This window comes from Oryctolagus cuniculus, chromosome X, assembly GCF_051225735.1.
Source record: "Oryctolagus cuniculus isolate XC-2025 breed Fujian yellow rabbit chromosome X, ASM5122573v1, whole genome shotgun sequence".
In the NCBI taxonomy this organism is placed as follows: Eukaryota; Metazoa; Chordata; class Mammalia; order Lagomorpha; family Leporidae; genus Oryctolagus; species Oryctolagus cuniculus.
The window spans coordinates 101,210,863-101,237,118 of NC_142888.1; the positions used below are offsets into that span (position 1 = coordinate 101,210,863).

Sequence of the window (26,256 nt, forward strand, 5' to 3'; positions counted from 1 at the left end):
TGTGGAGTGCCAGCTGATTAATATAGAGAGAATTCTGGAGTAGAAAAATCAGTGCTTTATAACTATTTTAATAAAGATTGAATTAGGCAAGAATCAGCAAACAATACTTTCATATCCACAGGGAATTTTTTATGAAGAGCTAGATATTTGCATTGTTTAAATTTGTCTCCCCCACAGAATTGCTTATTACTTTCAAGAGAGAGAATAGTAATTAAAAAGTAGAGAAATCTGACAACCCCTTGACAAGATGATAATTGACATCATCAATTATGAACAGATGAACACTCTATGCTTCCAGATGTGATACCTTGAAAAGGATACAACATCATCTGTGGATAAGTCCGGTCAGGAACTTATCATACAAGTTTGTATCATACAAACTTGGGCAAGTGTTTAGCCCAGTGGTTATGTTTCAGTTGGGCTACTTGCACCCCATATCGGAGTACCTGGGTTCAATTCCCAGCTCCTGACTCTGGCTGTAAGTAAGTGGGCTCCTATCACTCATATGGGGGACCTGGATTGAGTTCCTGGCTCCCTCCTGGCTTTGGACCGGTACCTGGTCCCAGACTTATGGGCATTTGGGGACTGAACCACAGAATAAAAGTTCTTTCTGTTTGTCTCTCTGCCTCTCAAATAAGTAAATATATTACAAATAACTGACTTTATGTACTTATGACAGAATATTATTCACCCTTAAAACATAAGGAAATTCTGGGATAGACATGTAGCTTAGAGACTAAGACCCTAGTTAAGATGCCTGCCTACATCCTTCATTGAAGTAACTAGCTTTGAGTCACAGCTCTGGCTCCTGGCTCCAGCTTTCTGCTAGTGCAGATCCTGGTAGGAAGCAGCGATGGCCCGCATGATTGGGTTCTAGCCACCCACATGGGAGACATGAATTGAGTTCCCAGCTGCTGGCTTTGGCTTCCAGTCTGTGATCATTGTGGGTATTTGGGGAGTAAGCCTGTAGATAGTAGCTCTCTTTTCTCTGTTACAGTCTCTCAAATAAATAAATCAAAAAATTTTTGAAGATTTTATTTATTTGAGAAGCAGAGTCAAAGTCAGAGAGAGAGAGAGAGAGAGAGAGGGAAAGGTCTTCCACCTGCTGGTTCACTCCCCAAATGGCTGCAATGGCTGGAGCTGTGCAGATCTGAAGCCAGGAGCCAGGAGCTTCTTCTGGGTCTCCAACGTGGGTTCAGGGCTTTCTTCTACTGCTTTCCCAGGCCATAGCATAGAACTGGATCAAAGTGGTGCAGCTAGGACACGAACAGGTGCTCATATGGGATGCTGGCGCTGCAGGCGGAGGCTTAGTCTACTACACCACAGTGCTGGCCCCAGAATTTTTTAAACTAAGGAAATTCTGATACATGCTACACATGGATGAACCTTGAAAACATTAAGCTAAGTGATATAAGGCATATACCAAAGGACAAATATTGTATGAATCCACTTATATGAGGTACCTAAAATAGTCACATTCATGGAGAAAGATTAATGGTGCTTGCCAGGGATTGAGAAGAGGGGAATAGGAAGTAATTGTTTATAACAGATACAGAGTTTCAATCTGGACTCATACAGAGTCTAGAGATGGATGATAGCAGCAGTTGCCCAGCGTTATGTGTGTAATTAATCCTATAGAATCATGTACTTTAAAATGGTAAACCATTTTTATTTATTTGGGAGGCAGAGAGACAGGGTGAAAGAGAGACAGAGAGAGCTCGCATCTTTTGTTTCACTTCCCAAATGCCCTCAATGGCTGAGGCTTGGCCAGAGCAAAAGCTGGCAGCTGGGAACTCAATCCAGGACTCCCACGTGGGTGGCAGGGACCCACTCACTTGAGCCATCATCTGCTGCCTCCCAGGCTGTGCATTTCCAGAAAGCTGGAATAGAAACAGAACTGGAACTCCAACCAGGCACTCCAACACGGAGGTCCCAAGTAGTGTGTTGTTTTTTTTTTTTTTTTTTGGACAGGCAGAGTGGACAGTGAGAGAGAGAGACAGAGAGAAAGGTCTTCCTTTGCCGTTGGTTCACCCTCCAATGGCCGCCGCGGCCGGCGCACCACGCTGATCCGATGGCAGGAGCCAGGTACTTCTCCTGGTCTCCCATGCAGGTGCAGGGCCCAAGGACTTGGGCCATCCTCCACTGCACTCCCTGGCCACAGCAGAGAGCTGGCCTGGAAGAGGGGCAACCGGGACAGAATCCGGCGCCCTGACCCGGACTAGAACCTGATGTGCCGGCGCCGCAAGGCGGAGGATTAGCCTAGTGAGCCGCGGCGATGGCCCAAGTAGTGTTTTAAAACACTAGGCCAAACACTTGCCCTTAAAATGTTTCAATAAAAAAAAGTTCAAAGAATATGTAACCTCAATCTAATCATGAAGAAATATCAGATACAAAATGAAAAACGTTTTGTTTTTTAAATGAGGAAATGTATTCTTTTTTAAATATATAGATTCATTTATTTATTTGAAAGGCAGAGTTACAGAAAGGCAGAGAGAGAGAGAGAGAATCTTCCATCCATTTGTCCACTCCCCGGTTGGCCACAACGGCCAGAGTGTGCCAATCTGAAGCCAGGAGCCAGGAGCCTCCTCCAGGTCTCCCACACAGATGCAGGGGCCCAAGGATTTTGGCCTTTCCCAGGCCATAGTAGAGAGCTGCATTGGAAGTGGAGCAGCCGGGACTTGAACTGGTGCCCATATGGGATGCTGGCACTGCAGGCAGTGGCTTTACCCGCTATGCCACAGTGCTGACCCCGGAAATGTATTCTTGAAAAATGTCAGTGTTGTAAAAGACAAAGAAAGTGTATGGAAATAGGTACTACTAAAGGAAGATAAGAATACATGAGAACTAAATGCACTGCTTGACCTCAAATTGGATCTTGTACTGGAGGAGAAAATTGCTGTCATGTACATTATTAGATCAACTGCTAAAATTGGAATAAAAGATGATAGATAAAAGTACTATATCAATATCAATTTCTGAAATTGATAACTGGGCTGTGGTTATGACTGTCAGCATATTCATGAGAAACTGTGCACTGATGTATTTAGGGGGAAGGTCCATGATATATGACACTCTTAGTTCAGAGGAGATAGATATACAGACAGATGGGTAGATAGACGGATGGGTATAAATAGATCAATGTGTATCTGTAGATGCATGGATGTAGAATAAGAGCAAGGGAGAGAGCACAAATGATAAAGCACATGGGATAAAAAGTGAACACAAAGTCAATCTGGGTAAGGTATCCTTTATACTATGCTGGCACCTTCTGTAAGTTTGAAATGATCTCCAAGTAAAAAGTTTAAAAACCAAGACAGGGGTTGGTATTGTGACATAGCGGGTAAAACTGCTGCCTATGATTCCAACAACCCATATGGGCACTGGTTCAAATCCCTTCTGCTCCACTTCTGATCCAGCTCTCTGCTATGCCCTGGGAAGGCAGTAGAAGATGGCCCAAGTCCTTTGGCCCCTGCACCCGTGTGAGAGACCTGAAAGAAACTCCTGGCTCTTGGCTTCAGCCTGGCCAAGCCCTTGTCATTGCGGCCATTTGGGGAGCTAATCAATGTATGGAAGATCTCTCTCTCTCTCTCCCTCTGTCTTTGTAACTCTGCCTTTCAAATAAATAAAATTTTAAACAACAACAACAACAAAAAAAACCAAGACAATAATGCCTTCATTAAAGTATTTATCATATTATGACTGTGGCTCTACTAGTCTGAAAGCAATCACAGACATACAGGATGTCTTATCTGTCATTGCCAGGGCCTGAGGGTGGGAGTGTGCCTCCACAGGGCAGGCCAAATAGTAGGTGCACTATGAATGTTTGTTGATTGCTTGACCGTTCTGCAAGTGATTGCCTCACAAAGGGTGTACTCTGGAGGATAATTTCCTGGGTGACGTGTCAGGTAAGGGTTCAAGTAAGTTAGGGAATTTCTGGCAGTGCTTCTATCAAAAGCATTGATAGAGTCCAGCATGTGGCACAGCATCCAATATCTAAGTATGGGTTTGAGCCCCAGCTATTTCACTTCCAATCTAACTTCCTGCTAATGTACCTGGGAAGGAATTGGAAGATGGCCCAAGTACTTGGGCCTCTGCCACCCTGTAGGAGACCAGCGTGGAGTTCCTAGCTCCTGGTTTTGGTCTAGTCCAGACCTGACTGTTGTGGCCATTTGGGGAGTGAACCAGTGGATGTAAGATTTCTCTCTCCCTCCTCTCTCTCTGTCTCTCTGCCTTTCAAATAAATAAATATTTTTAAAACATTGTTAGGTTTCTTGGTGTTATTTCCTCTTCCCTTTAGGGACTCTTGCTATTATAAGTACACCCTAGGAAAGCATGTCTTGTGGATTCCTCAGCTCTGAGTATGTTAGGCTTTCCTAAAATCCAAACAGCTTGATGTAAGCTCTGGTGAAATTTGCTATCTCTTGTTATCTCTATAATTGAGCAGACGAGCTGAATGATTTGTGAATACTCCCAGCCCACCTCCACAATGCCATATGATTGCAAGTCACAAAGGGGTCATATGATTCACTGAGGGCGATATCCAGCCAAGTGTCTGCCTCATTATATCTGCTAATAATGAACAGAATGATTTATCTGTAACCCAGGATGGTTAATCGTTGTTACTACTGCTTTGAATTTTTTTCACTCATTCATTAAATTAAAAAAATCTGTTGAGTACAAACAAATGCTGGTGAGGATGTAGGGGAAAAGGTGCCCTAATCCACTGTTGGTGGAAGTGCAAACTGGTACAGCCACTGTGGAAGACAGTATGGAGATACCTCAGAAATCTGAATATGACGTGCTATATGACCCAGCTATCCCATTCCTTGGAATTTATCCAAGGGAAATGAACTCAGCATGTAAAAGAGTTATCTGTACCCCACATTTATTGCAGGGCAATTACAATAACTAAGATATGGAATCAACCCAAATGCTCATCAACTGAAGACTGGATAAAGAAATTACATTGGATATATACAGCATGGAATACTACACAATGGTAAAAAAAAAATGAAATCCTGTCGTTTGCAACAAAATGGGAGAAACTGAAAAACATCATACTTAGTGAAATAAGCCAGTCCCCAAAGGACAAATACCATATGTTCTCCCTGACCTGTGATAACTAATAGAGCACCTAAAAGGTAATCTATAGAAGTGAAGTTAATACTTCAAGCAATGACTTTGAATAGCTCTTGTCTCAACTGTTGAGGAACAGGTTTTTTTTCATACAGTTTGTTGTACTCTTTACTTAGTATAGAGTTAATCATGCGTGTATAAAGTTAATTGAAAACAGATCTTAGTAAAAAATAAGATGGGATTAGGAGAGGAAGAAGGAAGAGGGATGAGAGTGTGGATGGGAGGGAGGGTAGGGTGGGAAGAATCATTATATCCCTGAAGTTGTATATATGAAATGCATGAAGTTTGTATACCTTTAATAAAAGGTTTCTGGGGAAAATGTGTTGAGTAGATGCTATCTGAGGGGCACTTTTCTGATCACTGAGGATAGAGCAGTGAGCAAAAGAGCCATGTCCCCATTTTCATGGAATCCGGTGGGAGAGGGAGACATTACACAAGTAAGTGTATCAGAGGTTAGCTTTGTAAAAGTCAACATTTAAAAAACAATATTAGATTCCTGAGCTTAGGACTTAGCATTCCTGAACATGATTTCCTAGGACATTTGGCTGTATGCATTTTGTGTTTTTGCATTACTAGTCTTCTGGTATATCTCCTCCTTGAATTAGAAGCTGATGACTTCTCATTAACAGAAGTAATATAATTAATCTGTCAGGAATGTTTTCAATAATACAAAAGGGGGACCTGTATCAATTACTGTCCAGCAGGAGCAGATGGTATACTCAGTAGTTTTTCTTAAAGCATTTAATAAAGCAATTATTTACAATATTTCGGTAGGATGTAGAAAATCCACACATGATGTGTTGAACCCAGAATTAACACCTGACACAGCAAAAGAAGGGAGTAGTTTCTCGCACCCGGGCTGGTGGAGAACAAGTCGGGTGCAGAAAGGACTACCTGACAGGGGGAACCAAGACAGCCAGGTGAAGGAATCAGCCAGCAAACCTCTTGTGGAAACGGTCATAGAAATGAGCACCGTAGTTTCACTCTCTTCCATCCCTGCAAGTTCTTCTCAGTCCTCCCCACTGGCCAAACCCAGCTGGAAGCCAGAGGCCACGGAGCTCGCTGATGTAGTGTAGAGAGGCCAGTCTGCCAGGCACAGAGCCAAGTGGAGAGTGGATCTAGAGGGAAATCTCAACAAAGGATATGCAGCACAGCTCCCTGTGACTCTTTCCCCTTCGATTCAGTTTAGCCCAGGTCTTCAACTGTTGGATTCAACCTATCTTACCTTTCACTTCCTGATCAATTTCGGACCTTTGCCATCTTGTGACCCTTAACTAATTTCTCCCGTAAAACCGAGGGTCCTCTTTGGAAGCTAGCGCTTGGTCACCCCTTTGACCAAGATGTTGTTATGAGCTCTGGGTAACCTCTCCCAATTCAGCATGCACTCTGGAACACCATTTTTTTTTTTTTTTTTTTGACAGGCAGAGTGGACAGTGGGAGACAGAGAGAAAGGTCTTCCTTTTTGCTGTTGGATCACCCTCCAATGGCCGCCGTGGCTGTTGCGCTACGGCCGGCGCACCGCGCTGATCCGAAGGCAGGAGCCAGGTGCTTATCCTGGTCTCCCATGGGGTGCAGGGCCCAAGCACTTGGGCCATCCTCCACTGTACTCTTTGGCCACAGCAGAGAGCTGGCCTGGAAGAGGGGCAACCGGGACAGAATCCGGTGCCCCGACCGGGACTAGAACCCGGCGTGCCGGTAACACAAGGCGGAGGATTAGCCTAGTGAGCCGCCGTGCCAGCCAGGAACACCATTTCAACAAAGGCCCTCGTAGCAAGTGCCACTGCTATATTTGCTTTGAACCCATGAGTAGCAACTGAATGTATCACAGTGAATGGGAAGCGCTTATGTGGTAGGCTAATAACTCAATCCTCATTCCAGATCTGTTTACTTCTGTGCCCTCTCTTGCCTGGCAACCACACTCGTGAATAGATTAGGATCACTAAGAACAAAGACACTGGACTCCAAACAACCAGGTTCAAAGGATACCTCATCAGAGGAGGGATGAAAATGACTGGGGAGACTACATGAACTTGAAGAACTAGTATTTCTTGCCCAAGCTGGATGATGACATTTTAAATGGAAGGAAAAAAAATAATAAGGCCAGCTAGTTAAGAGTTCTGGCAGGTAGGGGAAAGATAAACTCTAATTTTAGAGTAGTGATTATCTCTTCAGTGAGAAGGAAAAGAGATCCAGAAGAGATGTAGAGGAAGCTTCAACTGGGACCTTATTTTATTTCTTTTTAAAATATTTATTTATTTGAAAGGCAGAGTGATGGGGGGAAAGAGAGAGAGAGAGAGAGAGAGAGAGAGAGAGAGAGATGCTGATAGAGAGAGGTTGAAAGAGAGAGAGAGAAAGGGAGAGATCTTCCATTTGCTGGTTCATTCCTTAACTACCCAGAATAGCCAGCACTGGGTCAGGCGGAAACCAGGAGCCAGAAAGTCCATCTGCGTCTCCCACGTGGGTGGCAGGGGCCCAAGCACTTGGGCCATCATCTTCCCTGCTTTCCAGGCATGTTGACAGGAAGCTGCATTGGAAGTGGAGTAGCAGACAGGATGTGAAGAACAGCGCAGTTCTCTGGCTTCAAGGATCCACGTGGTGTACTGCAGGCATGTTGTTTCAGTGCAGCCACATGTGGAGGCCCCAGGGGACTCTGGAACTGTGGTGACACTAGCAGTGGGGAGGCTGTATATCAAGTGTACATCCCTAGTCACGTAGTAGACAGGAGTCAGTCTACAGAGTCGGCCTGCCGGGGGTCAGACTGTGGTTCGGGCACTTATTGGCTGCATCACTGCACTTCTCTCGCTCTGTTTCCTCATCTGTAAAATGTGATCAAAGTGTCAGCCTATGGCAAAGGATCATTGCAAGGGTTGTGACCATGGGCTAAATTCCATGGTATTTTTTTTATGCTGTTACTTTTCCAGAAGAGGTGAACTAGTGGGAATTACCTTCGAGCACAGGGGTCGGCAAACCTTTCCTATAAAAGGCCAGTGGCATATACTAAAATGAAACTTCTTCACAAAACAAGCAGCAGGCCCATGGGCTATGGTGTGCCAGTGCTTTCTCTAGCATTTCGAATCTTTGGCTATTCCATTTACCTCTTAGACTGGGGGAGGCCTGTGTTATTCGGGTGAGTGGCACACGCTTATAGTCCTCGTTTGAACCCTACCAAGAACTATATTATGCTTCCCTCCAAGAAGAGAAACAACGTTTCCTTAACACAAGCCGCGGACACAACGCCACCACTGCTACTGTCCTTAAGCAGATTCTGCTTGTGACACTCCAACTGCTTTGCCTCAAAACTCAGGACTTGCTCCCCAAATAAGGAGCTAAAAACAGGCTCTCTTCAGGCTCGTCACTCCGTGAGAAGATTCTTGATCGTTATTGAGGAAATATGAGGAGCCTTTAACTGGGGCACTCAAAATGTGCCAAAACTCGAGAATAGTCCCCACAAACTCTGTCACAGATAGCAGCATGAGTCAGGCATGACGTAGAAGGCAGACACGCACCATGAGAAGGCCACTGTCCAGATAAGGTCAAATTTAAAAACTACTCCTTTTCAGCTATGCTCTGTCTTCTTCCCTCGAGCATGTAGCTCAGGAAAAACCACTCACCAAGGCAACGGTACGGCAGAGCATCGCTGCCAAGGACATGGCCTCCGGACAAATCTACCAAACCAGCTCATGGCCAGATCGGGGGTTATAGCCAATCGTCAGCTAGATGTACAGAAATGGCTGCCCCTGGGATCCTTGCTCATGTCTCCACAGAGGGGCCCTTGTTGAAACCAGGCCAGGCACGGCTTCCCACTCAACAAACCATGACGCTTGTTTGAAACAGGCCTGAGCATATACTCATGGCTAACCTAGTCCTTAGTGCCTAACAACACGGACATTACACGGCCCCGCTAAAACAGACTGGGGCCACACGCAGACTCCACTGCAGGACCATGCACGATGGTCTCAGCTCAGCTTTTCCATCACAGCACACCTACCAAGCACAGTGGGTGAAGCAGAGCTGAGCCCACAGCCCTTTGCAGCGAGCCCCCAGGCAGCTGCCGGTCCCAGCTGGATGCCGGCCCGCAGAGCCACAGGCCCTGGGCACATGCCGACGGGGCTGCCACACTGACCACCCTCCCCGATTTCCTGCACTCTCAACAGCAGCAAGGGAGGGGAGCCCTGCTCCACACGGACACGCCCTCCGAGGCCACCTCAAGTGCCCAAGTGTCCCTGCCGGCCTGCCTGCGGGGGACTGCCCTGGTTTTAAAATGGAAAGTGTGACTCCTGGGCATTCCCCAGTTAGGGGAACGCTGGGACAGCTGGCCGCCCGCAGCCACCTCACGCCTGGCATGGAACACGTGTCACCGGCCAGCACGGGCAGTGCTCTGGCTGAGTGCAGGGAGGCGCCTGGCTCTGCTGCGCCCCCAGAAGCCATCACTTGACCTGGATTGGAGGGCCATTACTGCCAGTCTGCTGCAGCGAGTGCTTCTCCCCAGCGGCGCGCACTCACCCGCTCCCTCCCCTCTGCCTGCCAAATTAGCCTCCCTAGCAGCAGGACTTCAAGGGCCCTTCATGCCTCTCTGGCTGGCTGCCTCACGCACCCCAGCTGATCCAACACACATTTCCTGAGCCCTTCCGCGGTTCTTAGGGCGCCCTGGGGGCCGCTTGCTCTGCTGACCGCTCCTCTGGCCTCAGGCCTCCGACCTCTGGCCTCCTGCCACAGCCACTCTGCAGCCACAAGCAGGCCCGCGTGCCCTTTCCCGCCTGGCTCGTTGGCAGGTGCGGGTGCCAGCTGTCCCTGTGCTTGCACACACGCTGGCCTCTCCAGCCCGCGAGAGGTGGCTGGTTTCACCCAGGCCCTGTCCTGTCCTGAGGACCTGGAGGTGAGCAGCCCCAGGGGGTCCCTGCCCGTGAGGACCTGAGAGCCTGGGAATCCCGGTCCCGCTGGGACACAGAGGCAGCTCTAGGTGCTGGGGACAGGATCAGCCGTGGCTTCGTGGGGAGGGGACCCCAGAGCAGAGACTCACAGGTCACCCGTGAGTGGGGAAATGGGGAGCCTCGGTGGCAGGTACAGAGAACAGCACCCGTGGGGGAGGTGGCACAGCAGGAGGGGGCCTCAGAGAGGGGGCGCAGTGGGAGCTGGGGTCGGGGCCTGAGGCAGGGCTGGAGGACTGGAGGAAGGTAGGACCCACCCTGTCTCATCCCAACAGGTCCAGTAGGTGAGGGCTGGGAAAGCAAGCTTTGGGAGTGGCAGCTGGTGATCTCAGGAGAGGGGTTTCCTAGTTGAAGCATCATGACAGAGGCAACTCACAGGAGCCAACGTGGTGAACAGAAGCAAAGAGGTAGCTATAGGGGCTTGAGACTGCTCTTCCAAAAGCTTGCCTCTGACATGACAAGAAATGGAAGTAGAAAGGACTAGCTTTGTGTTTAAGAAGGCGGGTATCTAGTAGGTTAGAAGTTGCAGAAAGACACAGGAGAAAGGAGTGCGAAGAACGAGAGATGAGAGAGAGGATTGTAGCTGGAGACTGGGTACAGGTGTGCTAGCAGGTAGGCAGAGTACAGGTCATGGTTGAACCATTATTTATTTATTTATTTATTTATTTTGACAGGCAGAGTGGACAGCAAGAGAGAGAGACAGAGAGAAAAGTCTTTTTTTTTTTTTTTTTTTTGGCCGTTGGTTCACCCTCCAATGGCCGCCGTGGCCGGCGCACCGCGCTGATCCGAAGGCAGGAGCCAGGTGCTTATCCTGGTCTCCCATGGGGTGCAGGCCCAAGGACTTGGGCCATCCTCCACTGCACTCCCTGGCCACAGCAGAGAGCTGGCCTGGAAGAGGGGCAACCGGGACAGAATCCGGCACCCCGACCAGGACTAGAACCCGGGGTGCTGGCGCCGCCGCCGTGTCAGCCAGAACCATTATTCTAAGCAGCTGGGAACACTGGGTCCCTGTTGTAAAAAAGAACTGGCTGATTGAGAGTTGCTCAAGAGCTGGCATGTGTACAGATCCTGGTTTCAGCAGGTTCTGGCCTGTTCCGTGATGGGTAGGGGTACAGAGAAGCTGCTATCCTGCACTAGTGGTTTCACTGCTCTACTGGAACCAACAGTACATTCTGTTCTGCTGAACAAGGGGTGGCGTTGGGTGTGACTTGGGGCTCTCTCATGACTGGCTGGACACTGAGTCTGGATGTTCAGGTGTGAGTGGGGAGGCCCTTCTCACAGCGTCTTGAGCAAGGGCTCAGGTATGTCTCATGTTCTGATGGCTCCCTGTCATCCTAAGTGGGGGGGTGTGGACTGAGCCTTACACTCTCTGAGGTTGCATGATCTCTGCCAACTGGTTGCTTGTCAGCGTGCAAATCCGTGATCTGATCACTCCAACTAGCCAGTGACTTGTGGAGCACAGCTGTGTTCATGGACCCTGCTTTTGGCCAGGCTCTCTGTTGTTTTATCCAATGACAGTGCAGGCCCTGCTATGGTCTGGGCCATCTCCCCATGTGTGAAGCATTTGTATAAGGACAGAATGGCCTTTCCCCAGGCAGATGCTGCCTCTCAGAGCGCACAGTGGTGGTGTGGAGGGAGACCTTTCTCTTTTTGAAAATTTTTAGAGATTTTCATTGCATTTGAATGGCAGGAAGACAAAGATCTTCCACCTCCTGGTTTCACTCCCCAAATTCCATCAACAGCCAGGACTAGGTCAGGCTAAAGTCAGGAGCTCCGAACTCAGTATGGGTCTCCCATGTAGGCGGCAATGACCCACATACTTGAACCATCACCTGCTGCTTCCTAGGGTGTATGAGCTTGAAGCTGGATCGGAAGCAGAGCTGGGACTCTGACATGGGACACAGGCACCTAAGTGGCCACTTAACCACTGTGCCAAATGCCCACTCTGATGTTTTTTTTTCTGAGAAGGAGTTGGCACAGATAGTGCTGAAAGGGAATGAGGGCGCACACCTAGACCTTAGAGTGGCCAAGGAGCAGGGAACTCCATATGGGCTGAGTGATGGTATAGGTTTGAGTGTTCATCCATGTGAGGGCTTTGTCCTGGTGTGCCCAGCCTTGATGCAACTACAAAGTGTGGTCTGGGAAGGGACTGCTCTCAGAGATTCTGGTATGCTAATGATGGCATGGCTGTAGGTTCTGTTCTCACTTGGCACCATCTCATGTCATGTTGTGGCTGTGTTCCTCCTTCTGAGATGGGACTTTCTGGTGGTATGGTGGAAGGACAGCTATGCACAGCACTCAATGCTTCACAGGGGCTCACTCCTTTTTCTGAATACAACTGGTGACTTTTGGGGGCTGTGAGTCTCTCCTAGTGTGCTAAGTGGTGGAATTGGGAGCATCATAGTTTAATTCAGATTTCACTTTTGAGATGTGTGTGTGTGTTCTAATCCAAGTGGGAGCTGTTCCCTAATAGACTAGGCATGAGAATAATTATCCATCCTAGTTAACAAGAACTTTCTGGCATAGTGTTCAGTAACAATATATCCTCTCTTTTCTATTGAAGGTTTTTCCTCTTGATTTGATTACGAATGATCTGCGGTGGAGACCGTGGTCTTCTTAGGGAAATTCTCCTGCTGTGATGAGTGCTGAAATGGTTCTGGTTACTGCTCTGGGTGGGGGGCTCCTGCTGGCTTGTCTGAATGCTGGAATAAGTGTGTTCTCTGGCTTCTGCTTTGTTCTATAGAATACTGGAATTTGGGGAAGTACAAATAGGTCGTGGTCTTTGTGCTAACCTTCCCACAATACAATGAAGCAAGTCTGTAGGTGGGCTTGCCACTGAGAGATGTGGCTTGTTTGAGTTCAAAGCTGTCCCTGGTGTGTTACACATTGCTGTAAGTATGGGTTCCAACCTGGTAGAGGGCTATTTCACAGAAAGTGTTGAAGATAGGTGAAGAGAGGTCTGGTCCTGAGGTAAGAGCTGTCTCATGATGTGCTGAGGAATGTGTGAATAGAAGCAGCGCACGGTGACCTGAGCTGAGCCCTATCAAGATGTGTCAAAGGTTGGAATGTGTCTAGGCTCTCACAAGACAGCACTGTTCAGCATGTGATGAGCGGTGACATGTGTACATAATGTGGTCACACTCAATCGCATTGAGGAGTGGCCGGGATTCTATGTGAGCTGCCTAGCATTGTATTGACGAGTGGTGTGAAATAGAGTCAAGTGGACTCTAAAAATTTAGGTGGTGGTTGGTGAGCATGTGGCATCATAATTAAGTCATCCATTTAGGATGCCTGGATCCCATAGCAGAGTGCCTGGTTCCTGTTCCATCTCTACTTCTGATCCAGCTTCCTGCTGAAGCACACCCTAGGACACAGCAGATGATGGCTCAAGTACTTGGGTCCCTGCCACCCATGAGGGAGAACCACATTGAATTCTGGGCTGTCAGGTTTGGCCTGGTGTAACCCCAGCTGTTGTGGGCATTTGGGGAATGAAAGAGCAGATGGAAGATCTCTCTTTCTATCTCTCCACTTTTCAAATAAAATGTAAATAAACAAAAATTTTCAAAATAAAAAATAAAAGTTAAGTGGCATTTTCTACATTGGCCCTGGTTTGAGTTTGGGTGAGAGTGAGACTGGTGTGTTTTTAAGCAGTTGTATAGCTATCGGCACAGCTTCAGGAAGGGGCCATATTCCCATACGCTGAGTGATGCCAGGACATGAGTCCCGGTCTGGGTGTGCCCTACACCTCCTGTCAGCATACGGCCCAGCTGCCCTCAATTTCTGCTGGAGCATAGAGCAGACCCCATGCAGGAGAAACTATGATCTCCACACACTTGGCCCACAGCAGTCCCATCAATAGCTTCCACTTGCAGGCCAGGGGCTCCTCCCAAACATTCATTCTGCCCAGATACTAAGAAATGACTAGCAAACAAGTGGTGAGGGCCTTGCCTTTCTCCACTACTGTTAACTCTTTGCTTTTCTTATTCTTCTCCTTCTCCTCCTTCTTCTTCTTTTTCTTCTTTGGAAAGGCAGAGTTAGACAGAAAGAGAGAGATACAGAGAGAAAGGTCTTCCCTCCGTGGGTTCACCCCCCCAAATGGCCACCACGGCCAGCACGCTGTGCTGATCCGAAGCCAGGAGCCAAGTGCCTCCTCCTGGTCTCCTGTGCGGGTGCAGGGGCCCAAGCACTTGGGCCATCCTCCACTGCACTCCCAGGCCACAGCAGAGAGCTGAACTGGAAGAGGAGCAACCGGGACAGAATCTGGTGCCCCATTTGCTTTTCTTCTTAATCTTCTCTTCTAGTCGCTCCCTTGCCATTCCCTATGGTAGTTCCAGAAATTCCAAAGTACACTTACTATTCTAGATATACCAGCTCTCAAGAGCATACATTTCCCCTGTGTGCTGGGTTAAATACTGCTCCCCCAAATGCATATCCACCAGGAAACTGAATGTGACCTCACTTGGAAATAAGGCTTTTGCAAATGTACATATTAAAATGAGATAATACTGGGTTAGGGTACACTCTAAAAGCCATGTGAGAGGTGTCCTTAAAAGAACAGGAGATCTGCACACAGACACACAGAGAGGAGAATGCCACAGGAAGACAGAGACTGGAGTGACATGTCTGCAAGCTAAGGAACACCAAGATTCAGTGGTAAGCATCAGAAGGTAAGAAAAGGAAAAGGGGCCAGCGCCGCAGGCGGAAGATTAGCCTAGTGAGCCGCGGCGCCAGCACCCTGGGTTCTAGTCCCGGTTAGGGTGCTGGATTCTGTCCCGGTTACTCCTCTTCCAGTCCAGCTCTCTGCTGTGGCCCGGGAAGGCAGTGGAGGATGGCCCAAGTCCTTGGGCCCTGCACCTGCATGGGAGACCAGGAGGAAGCACTTGGCTCCTGGCTTCAGATCAGCGCAGCTCTGGCCATGGTGGCCATTAGGGGAGTGAACCAACAGAAGGAAGATCTTTCTCTCTGTTTCTCTCTCTCTCTCACTAACTCTGCCTGTCAAAAAAAAATTTAAAAAAAATTAAAAAAAAAAAGGGAATGGAAGGATTCTTCCGAGGGAGTATGGCACTTCTGACACCTTAATTTCAAACTTCCAGTCTCTACAAAGTGAGAGAATAAATGTCTTTTGTTGAAAGCCACCTAGTAAGGGTAACTTGCTATGGTATCCCTAGGAAATGAGTACTCTTTGTTTCAATGTCGTTTCTTTTTGATTACACCCTGCCTAAATGTCAATGATTTCTTTTGATTTATCTAGTGTGTGCCTCTTGGGACAAGTGAATATAACTTTCTTAAAGACTTATTTTATTTATTTGAAAGGCAGAGTAGCAGAGTGAGGAGAGACAGAGAGAGAGAGAGAGAGAGAGAGAGAGAGAGATCTTCTATCCATTGGTTCACTCCCCAGATGGCCTCAACAACCAGGGCTAGGTTAGGCCAAAGCCAGGAACCTGGAGTGTCTTCCAGGTCTCCCACATGGGTAGCAGGAGTCGAAGAACTTGGGTCATCCTCTGGTACTTTTCCTAGGCCATTAGCAGAGAGCTGGATGGGAAGTGGAGCAGTTAGAACATGAACCAGTGCCCATACAGGGTGCCAGCATCACAGGCGGTGGCCTTACCTGCTACGCCACAATAGTAGATCCAAGTGAACATAATTTAACTAACTGGATGTTATCAAACACCTACATCTATCCAGCAGGCATGACTGCTGAAATAGTACCAGGGCATATAAGCCAAGTGGTACGAATTTGAAATAACACTGAGATTTTTAAATACCCAAACAAGTGAATTTTAAAATTTCCCAGCAATTTCAAGCATAGAAACATCTTTTATTCTGAGAAAGAAAGAATATTTTAAATTCCCGGGTGGTGAGCAGGAGGGTTGTGGTGCAGCAGGTTAAGCAGCTGCTTAGGGTGCCTACATTCCAATTGCAGTGCTGGTTCAAGTCCCAGCCACTCCTCTTCTGATCCAGCTGCCTGCTCATGTGCCTGGGAAAGCAGTGTAAGATGGCCCAAGTGCTAGGGTACCTGCCACCCATGTGAGAGACCAGGATGGAATTCTTGGCTCCTAGCTTCAGTCTGGCCTGCCTCCAGCCAGTGTAGCCATTTAGGGAGTGAACCAGCAGATGGAAGCCAGCTCTCCCTCTTTTTTTTTTTTTTGACAGAGTTAGACAGAGAGAGAGAGAGAGACAGAGACAGAGAGAAAGGTCTTCCTTTTCTGTTGGTTCACCCCCCAAATGGCCGCTACAGCCAGCGCGCTGCACTGACCCTAAGCCAGGAGCCAGGTGCTTCTCCTGGTCTCCCATGCGGGTGCAGGGCCCAAGCACTTGGGCCATCCTCCACTGCACTCCCGGGCCACAGCAGAGAGCTGGACTGGAAGAGGAGCAGCCGGGACAGAATCCGGCACCCCAACCGGGACTAGAACACAGGGTGCTGGCACCGCAGGCGGAGGAATAGCCGAGTAAGCCATGCCACCGGCCTCTCTTCTCCCTCTTGTCACTGCCTTTCAATCGGTCAATAAATAAAGGATTTTTTTTTAATTCCTGGGAAAACATTTTATGTTTATCCTCTCTACTCTGTTTACTCATGTTATTCTGATAGCATATTTTTAATCCATCTTTAATAAATAAATTCACTTCCTTTTTTAAAGATATATAGCACTCATTTAGAATTAAATTTCTAGCAATTACATATTCAAATTATAGATACTGTATTTGATGGAGGGAAATCAGACATGGAGCATCTTTTTCCATCTCCTTTCCTTCTCTTTTAAACTCAGTCATCTGTCATCCTACAAAATACTTTCCCTCTTTTTCCTTTAACCCATTATCAGACATTCCAACAATATGTCTTCTAATATCCTGAATTCTCTCACTTTTTTTTTTTTTTGTCAGTACCATGTCCTGTCCCGGTTTTTCTCTTTTTTATTTTTTATTATTATTTTTATTTGAAAGTCAGTGTTAGAGAGAGGAGAGGCAGAGAGAGAGAGAGAGAGAGAGAGAGAGGTTTTCCATCTGATGATTCACTCCCCAGTTGGCCACAATGGCTGGAGTTGGGCCAATCTGAAGCCAGGAGCCAGGAGTTTCTTCCAGGTCTCCCACGTGGGTGCAGGGGCCCAAGGACCTGGGCCATCTTCTACTGCTTTCCCAGGCCATAGCAGAGAGCTGGATCAGAAGTGGAGCAGCCAGGTCTTGAAACGGCGTCCATATGGGATGTGGGCACTTCAGGCCAGGGCGTTAACCCACTGCAGCACAGCGCCGTCCCCCCAGTTTTTCTCTTCCCTCTTCCTATCTACTGAAAATTATAAAGGAAATTCTAATCCCACCTCCTGGGTTCAGTACAAAGTCTGACTCTCAAGCCTCTGTTACAGATCATAATGGGTGACCCTTGAAGTCCTACTCAGGAAAGGAATAACCTTGGGACTAAGGCAGCCCCTTGGTTGGCAGATGGTTTGCCAGGATCCATGCGTCACTAAATACTCACTGTGTAAGGTTATACAAGTGATGCAATCCAAGCATATTCCTTGAGGCAGGTGTTCAGCCTTGCAGTTAAAATACCACTTAGGATGCCCACATCCCACACTGGAGTGTCTGGGTTTGAGTTTCAGCTCTGGCTCCTGACTCCAGCTTTCTTCTAATGCAGGCCCCGGGAGGCAGCAGTGATGCCTAAAATAATCAGGTTCCTGCAACCCGCTTTGGAAACACAAATTGAGTTCTAGGCTCCTGGCTTCAGACTGGACATCTGGGAAGCCAACCAGAGGATAGGACCCATCTATCTATATCGATCATCTATCTCTGTCTCTGAAATAAGTAAGTAAATTTTATACTTTTTTACTATACTTCAAAAAATGTATTCCTTGAACTTTGGTAGCTTAGCTGTTTCTTCCTGCTCAGAGCCCAGCTCCTGTCTGTTCACTCATTCTTGCCGAGTGCTGCCCAATTCCACATCACCCACTCTGTTTCACACAGCATTTGTCCAATTATTGAAACTTGCCAGGACTTTGGGGCTGGCACTGTGGCGTAGCAGGTTAAGCCACTGCCTGTGATGCTGGCATCCCATATGGGCACCAGTTCAAGTCCCAGCTGCTCCACTTCCAATCCAGCTTGCTGCTAATGGCCTGGGAAAGCATAGGAGGATGGCCTAAGTGCTTGAGCTCCTGCAACCACATGGGAGACCTATGGAAGAAGCTTCAGGCTCCTGGCTTTGGTCTGGCCTAGCTCCAGCTGTTGTGGCCATTTGGGGAGTGAACAAGCAGATGGAAGATCTCTCTCTCTCTCTCTCTCTCTCTCTCCTTCTCTCTTTCTGTCACTCTGCCTTTCAAATAAATAAGTAAACCTTTAAAAATAAAAAAAAAGAAACTGGCTGGGACTTTGACTCTTTAAAACTGTGGTCTATGGAGCTACATACTACACTAAATGCTTCACATCCACTATGTCCTTTAATACTCACTTCAGCCAGTGACCATTCCTGCCCCCAGACAGAAAACAATGAGGCCATCTCACATGACCTACGCCAATTTCGCTCTTATCCACCTGAAAATCTCTCAATTGCTTTGCTTCCTTTACTCCAACTATGAAAACATGTCCAGTGGACAGAGACGGAAATAGAGGGGCATCCGGCAGACACATGTGGTCAGTCCACGGTCTCAAGGAGCAGAGACCGCCACGGAGTCCATGAGGACCAAAAGAGATGTCTAAAAGGAAGCGCCAGAAACTTTGCAAGAAAGTTCAAAAGGTTGTCAACTGAGGAGATGCTGAAATCACAAGCCCAGGAACTCGATACGGTTTGGGGATTGAAAGGATAGCTTTTATTTTGGGGCGGCTTAGCGATTTCTGAAAAACACTTTTTTTTCTCTCATGTGGAGTCAGCCCACAGGCAAAGGTTTTAAGACTTGCACCTTTCAAGGAACTCCTGACCTTGTGACCCTGCTTTTTTATCTGTCAGCATTAGTCATTCTGACCACTCCGATTTTATCTCTGTAACCGGCCACTTCTGCCCTGAAGACTTTAGATCGCTCCATGATGAGTCTCCAGATAGTGACTGCAAGTGTTGCTTCGCTCATTCTCTGCATGTCATGGGACCCAGAGGTAGGATTGGCGTCCTACTACCTCAACACTGCTTCCAGGCCACAGCTCTTTCCAAACGACTCCTTGGAGCTTCACGCCTTTCAGCTTGTCTTCCTCATTGCAGTCGCCTAACAACCTCTGGCCAGCCTCTCACCGAGTGTGTTGCCACCTGTCTCACTGTCCCCCTGTCTATTCCACTCCCCATGAGCACGGGTGACTTCAGTGCTCGCACCAGTGATAATCCATCTTGGATGCCTACCATGCAGGCAGAAGCGCGCAAGGTGGAAGCATCTGAACAGTCTCAGCTGACTTCACGTGGTTTCTGGGTGATTTCTCAATATAAAATGGCTGTGGTTAGACACTCAGCCTTATGGTATCCAGGACAGCGAGTCTTAGGTAAGTTCAGGTTAGCAGAATTTCAATGGATTTTAGCTTTCCTCTGCGGCAGACACGCTCTTCGAGTATCTTAGACGGAGAGATATCTGGGAAAGGAGGTTTAAGCAAGAGTTGTGGCAGACCCTGGCCTTATCTGGCTAGTAGCACAGTATTCAAATCAGCTCTAGTACATAGAGGTGACAGGTGACTGTCCCTTGAAGTTTCATGGTGTTGATAAGTAAAAAAAGTTATTTCAACAAATATCTCCTATGAGACTATATGTACCAGATATTATCTCAAACAGAAAAACCCAAAATCCCTTACCCTGTTGCTTAAATCAGCTCTTAACTGTTTAACAGAAATCATTAATTTGGCTAATTAGTTGATGACACCCAATTCACAGGGTTGATGTGAGCTTTAAATATTTATTTATTTATTTGAGAGGGGAGGATGAGAGAGCGCGAGAGCTCCTATCCACTGTTTTACTCCCTAAAATTCTCAATGGCTAGGCGTGGGCCAAGTCCAAAGCTCAGTGCCAGGAACTCAATCAGGCCTTCTGCATGCATAGCAGGAACACAAGTACTTGGGCCATCACCTGCCAGGGTACACGTTAGCAGGAAGCTAGACTCATGAGTGGAGCCGGGACTCGAACCCGGACACTCCAATACGAGATGCAGGCATCCCAAGCAAGGTTTTAACCCCTGACGTGAGTTTTAAAAAATAAAACTCACATAAAACGAACAGGTCAATAAATGGTCAGTAAATGGTAAAGGCATGGGGTTGTTATGAACTCTTCTACAACTCCCAAGTCTGACCACCAGGTGTCAGCCTCCCCTAGCTAAACCCTGCCAGGCCAAGAGTGATCCAGTTGTCCAGCCTCTCTAGCACCGGAGGAGGCAGCAAAGGACCTTGATGGAACTATTTGTCCCCCATTCACTTTTGGTCTGAACCACTTAGGCGCAGAAATTTGTTAGTACCGACTTCGGGTGAGAACGTGTCTGCCTATAGAGAAAGCTCAACTGGAGTGTTCTGCAGTCTCCCTAGGCGCTGCCATTTGGAAATGACCGAGGCAAAGTCAGGAAGCGGAGAAAGAAGGTTCCAAGGCAAAAAGCAGCAAAGCCAACACTGGGAGTGAATGCGATAGGAGGAGGAAAGAAGAGACTGACAGGGAAAGGTGAATTCTTACTCAGTCACCTCTCAGGGCCTCACCCAAAGCTTCACCAAAGCCCTCCCATTTAAGCCACCAGCAACCTGAAACCCCCACCTCCCAGGCTTCAGCATACGTCAAATCCCTTTTTAATCCTTGTAATCCCCCTGATTCTCTAGCTGGCTTTCTCTCAGATATATTTCAGAGAGGAGCTTTAGAGTCCCTGGCAAAGAACTCCTCATTCTTTTTGGACCCATGTAATTTCTAAGTGCATCTCTGCTGCCATCTTTCCCAGACTTCCCTACTCTCCTCAGTAGAAAGTAGATTCCCATTTTTTTGAAAGACACCTTTTTCCCCCCTTACAGTAGCCCCTTTGACTTTGCCAGTTAACCCAACAGCATATTTTATTTCCCAAGTGCCTCGTATTTTTGATCATTGGCATACTTTTTTTTTTTTTTAATTTCCAATAAGGTATTTTAAAAATAGTCCACAGGCTTCCTACGGATTATTGACTTTTTGAATGTCAGTCTTAATTTTTCCTAATGTCTTGTAACATGTGGCTACCCGAACAGGAATAGGCCTTGTTCGGATACCATGCTGAAGCAGAACTGTTGACTTCGCCTGCTCTTTCTGAGAGAGACTTGGCTGCAACTGTATGTTAGGCTCAACCACCAGTTAAGTTCCTTCACATGGGGAGAAAAAAAGATATTTACTAAAGGATTCTGAAAGACAACCAGAAGGACTGAAAAAACTGAACCCAGACTCTAGGAAGAACAATATTAAGAAAAATTCAAGCATATTTCCATTCAGAGCAAGGCCAAACTTGTGAACTACCACGAATTTCTCCTCTCCCTTAGCAAGGTGAGGCTTAGGGAAATGAATCCATTTCTAGGACAATGGGAGGATTCTAGGGACTGACAACCAGTTACATGAAAAACCAGAACTTGTGTAGCCTCCAAGTTGTTGACCAATCCAAGCCATTGGCCTGAGTCTTTCCACTCACCAAGGCTGCTACTGCTACTGCTGCTAATATGAAAAAGTTCTCTGCACCCCCATGTTTATTGCAGCTCAATTCACAACAGCTAAGACATGGAATCAACCCAAATGCCTGTCGACTGAAGAGTGGATACTATCCATTATCAGGAGAGAAACAGCCTTATAGGGAAATGGCTCCGCCATGGCCCCCTCACCACCATGTGCACATCCCCAGAGGCAAATGCTGCAATCCCCAGAGGCAATTGCCTGAATGCCGGTTATCTTGAATTTTGACAGAATGTCATGTGATCCTCCCAAAACACAGGAGGACTAAGGGCCTGTAAGGAGCTACACAGGGCCATTGCCTACTTACTTACCTCTTTATCTCCCCAGGAAGCTGTCAGGAGATGTCTCTCATCACCTCCCAGGCTCCAACGGAGACCAGATTTTCCTGCCCTGTCACTTACAAAATAGGAAACCGCTTTATAGATAATACGCAAATAGATGTATAAAATGTCATTTGTATATAAATATAGAATGTGATTTACAGCTATAAATCTGCATAAATACAAACTCTGCAGACCATAAAGTTGCATAACACAAAATCCCCTAGAGGCAGCCCAGGGTGAGTTCCTCCCAAACAGGGTGTCCCACAAGTCACATTGCAGTCATCCAGCCTCTGCTGCTTCCCTGTGGTCCTTTTTTTTTTATTATTATGTGGGACAAGGATCATGGAGAGCTGACACCTTTGGTTTACTTTTCTTTTACTGCCTAAGTAATACGATGTCTAAATCTAGAAGTGACTCATTTTGTCTTTACTGGACAAATCTGTCAGGTCTTAGACCTGTCTTGTCTTCTGTATGACCTTGACAAATCCTAAATCAGTCCGTATGGCCAAGTTGTGACTGTGTCTGGAACACGATCAGTTGAGGCCAAGTTTGAGTCCATTGACGGTCTGAGTGCTCCTACCCACTGGAGGCTATTGCTGTTTCTAAACACAAAATGAGGGTTCATTCTTTTTTTTTTTTTTTGAATTTTAAATTTTTAGTAAATTTTTATTTATTTATATTTATTTGAAAGGCAGAGAGAGACCTTCCACCTGCTAGTTCACTCTCCAAATGCCTGCGACACCTGGGGCTGGGCTAGGCCAAAACCAGGAGCCAGGAACTCAATACAGGTCTCCAGGGACCCAAGTACTTGAACCATCACCTGCTGCTTCCCAGGGTATGCATTAGCAGCAAGCTAGGATTGGAGTGGAGCCAGAACTCAAACCCAGGCACTATGATGAGGGATGCAAATAGCATCTTTACTGTTCTGCCAAATGCCCACCCCAGGGTTCACTCTTTGTGTTGTATAGCCTATGGATTTGGGCAAGTGTATGATAATGTGTATCCTTCAATAAAGTATCATGCAAAAATAGTTTTACTGCCCTAAAAATCCTTTATTATCTGCCTGTTTATTTTTTATTTATTTATTTATTTTTTGACAGGCAGAGTGAACAGTGAGAGAGAGACAGAGAGAAAGGTCTTCCTTTGCCTTTGGTTCACCCCACAATGGCCGCCGCGGCCAGCGCACCATGCTGATCCGATGGCAGGAGCCAGGTACTTATCCTGGTCTGGTCTCCCATGAGGTGCAGGGCCCAAGGACTTGGGCCATCCTCCACTGCCTTCCTGGGCCACAGCAGAGAGCTGGCCTGGAAGAGGGGCAACCGGGAAAGAATCCAGCGCCCCGACCGGGACTAGAACCCAGTGTGCCGGCGCCGCAAGGCGGAGGAGGATTAGCCTAGTGAGCCACGGCGCCAGCCTCTGCCTGTTTATACTTCCTCCTAATCCCTGACAACCACTGATCTTTTTACCATCTTGATAGCTTTGCCTTTTCCAGACTGTCATATAGTTGGAATCATACAGTACATATCCGTTTCAGACTGGCTTGTTTCACATAGTAATCTTCATTTAAAGTTCCTCCATGTATTTTCATGGCTTGATAGGTAATTTCTTTTTAGTGTTGAATAAAATTCCATTGTCTGGATAAATCAGAATTTATTTATTCGCCTGCTGAAGGACATTTTGGTTGCCTCAAAATGTTGGCAATTAGGAATAAAGCTGCCGTAAATATACATGTACAGGTTTTGATGTGGATATGAATTTTCAATTCATTTGAATAAATGCCAAGGAATGTAAAGTATGGATTGTACGGTAAGAGTACACTTAGATTTGTAAGAAAGAAACTGTATTCCAGAATATCTGTACCATTTTTCATTACCACCAGCAATGATTCCTGTTGTTCCACATCCTTGCCAGCACTGGATTTTGATCATTCTAAAAGATGTGTTGTGGTATTTCATTGTTGTTTTCATTTGTATCTCCTCAACAATATATGATAATGAACATCTTTTCATATACTTATTTGCCACTTTGTATATCTTCTTTGATGAGGTGTCTGTTCAGGTCTGAGAGGCAGAGAGAGAGTGGTCTTCCATCCGATGGTTCACTCTGCAGATGGCTGCAATGGCCGGAGCCACGCCAATCCAAAGCCAGGAGCCAGGAGCCAGGAACTTCTTCCGGGTCTCCCACGTGGGTGCAGGGGCCCAAGGACTTGGGCCATCTTCTACTGCTATCCTAGCCACAGCAGAGAGCTGGATCAGAAGAGGAGCAGCCAGGACTGGAACCGGCACCCATATAGGATGTCGGCGCTTCAGGCCAGGGCGTTAACCCATTGTGTGACAGCTCTGGCCCCTGTAAATAATATATTAACATATTATGTCACTTTATTTTTGCCTCAATATTATCTATCTAAATTAATTGCTATATTTTTAACATATATTTAAATTAATTTTTAATTGGGCTGTTAGTTTTCTCATTGTTCACTTTTAGGAATTCTTTGTGTATTTTGGATAACAGTCTTTTATCAGACATATCTCCTGCAAATATTTTCTCCCGTTCTGTGTCTAGTCTTCTTATTCTCTTGATGTTGTCTATTGTAGAACAAGACTTTCTGATTTTAATAAAGTCCAGCTTACCAGTTCTTTCTTTCATGGACCATATCCTTGATGTTCCATCTAAAACATTATCGCCAGGTTGGATATTTAGTTAAGCAGTTCAGACACCGTTTAAGGTACTCATGTCCCACATCAGAGTACCTTGGTTTGATGCTGTGCTCTGGTTCCTGATTCCAGCTTCCTGCCAGTGCAGACCCTGGAAGGTGGCAATGATCACAAGTAATTGTGTTCCTGCTGCTAACATGAAAGACCTGAACTGAATTCCCAGCTCCTAGCTTCAGCCCCAGGCCAGTGCCAGCCATTGTGGGCATTTGGGAAGTGAATTAGCAGATGAAGTCCCCCACCCCTGCCCTAGCTGTCTCTAGCTCTCTCTCACACAAATAAATAACATCTTTAAAAAGTTATCACCATACTCAAGGTCATCTAGATTTTCTCCAATATTATATGCTGGTATTTTCATAGTTTCGCATTTTACATTTGGCTTTATGACCCATCTGGAGTTAATTTTTAAGAAGGGTGCAAGGTTTATATCTTGATTCAATTTTTTTCGCATGTCGAGGTACACTTGTTGTAGAACCACTTGTTGAGAAGACTATCTTTGCTCCATTATGTTGTTGCTTTTGCCTTTTGGAAAAGATTAGTTGACTGTATTTATGTAGGTTTCTTTCTGGGCCTTCTATTCTGTTCCTTTAACCTATATGTCTATTCTCCCAACAATATCACACTTTCTTGATTACTGTTGCTTTAGAGTAAATCAGATAATGTCAGTCCTCCAACTTTGTTCTTCTTCCAAATCAATATTGACTATTCTGGGTCATTTGATTCTCCATACAAATTTTAGAATTAGTTTATTGATATCAACAAAATACTTTGCTGGGATTTTTCATAAGATTACATTGACTCTAGAGATCAATCTGGGAAGAACTGACATATTGAAAATACTGAGTTTTCCTGCCCATGAACATGGAACATCTCTCCATTCATGTAGTTCTTTTTTGGTTTCTTTCATCAGAATTTTGTAATTTTCTCTCATATAGACCTTATACCTATTTCATTAAATTTATGCACAAGTGTTTATTTTTGTCTTCCTTTGATTTTAACAAATCTCAACGTTTTGCCATATTTGCTTCAGATTGTTTGAGAAACAAAGTAATATGGATGAAAAAATTATAAATTGACTTGAGTTGTCTTGTATTCCTTTTCTGTATCCTATTTCCCTCTCTCTGTCCCCAAAAATCACTACTACAAATAATTTGATATGTATCATTCTTATACCTAGTTATAAACATAGAAACAAGTTATAATAATGTTTTATGTTTTATGTAAATAATATATTAACATATTTTGTAACTTGATTTTTGCCTCAATATCATCTTATTGAGATCAATCTAAATTAATACAAGTAACTCTAATTCATTCATTTTACTTATAAGATATTCCATTATATAAATATATCACAATGTAGTTACTCAGCCCTTTGTTGGTAGATATTTAGGTCACTTTTAATCTTTCACTATTAAGCCGGCGCCGTGGCTCAATAGGCTAATCCTCCACCTTGCGGCGCCGGCACACCGGGTTCTAGTCCCGGTTGGGGCGCCGGATTCTGTCCCGGTCGCCCCTCTTCCAGGCCAGCTCTCTGCTAT

At 46.2% G+C, this 26,256-nt stretch overlaps 1 long non-coding RNA gene across 1 annotated transcript in view; it reads left to right on the forward strand.

The window, feature by feature from the left end:
* LOC138847504 (uncharacterized) overlaps positions 1-25,968 on the forward strand; it is a 98,645-nt gene extending 72,677 nt beyond the window's left edge. Inside the window, exons 2-3 of the long non-coding RNA XR_011385342.1 lie at positions 17,695-17,861; positions 24,051-25,968. This is a non-coding gene — a long non-coding RNA (uncharacterized LOC138847504). The remainder of the gene's footprint in view (positions 1-17,694; positions 17,862-24,050) is intronic.
* The last annotated feature ends 288 nt before the right edge of the window (positions 25,969-26,256 follow it).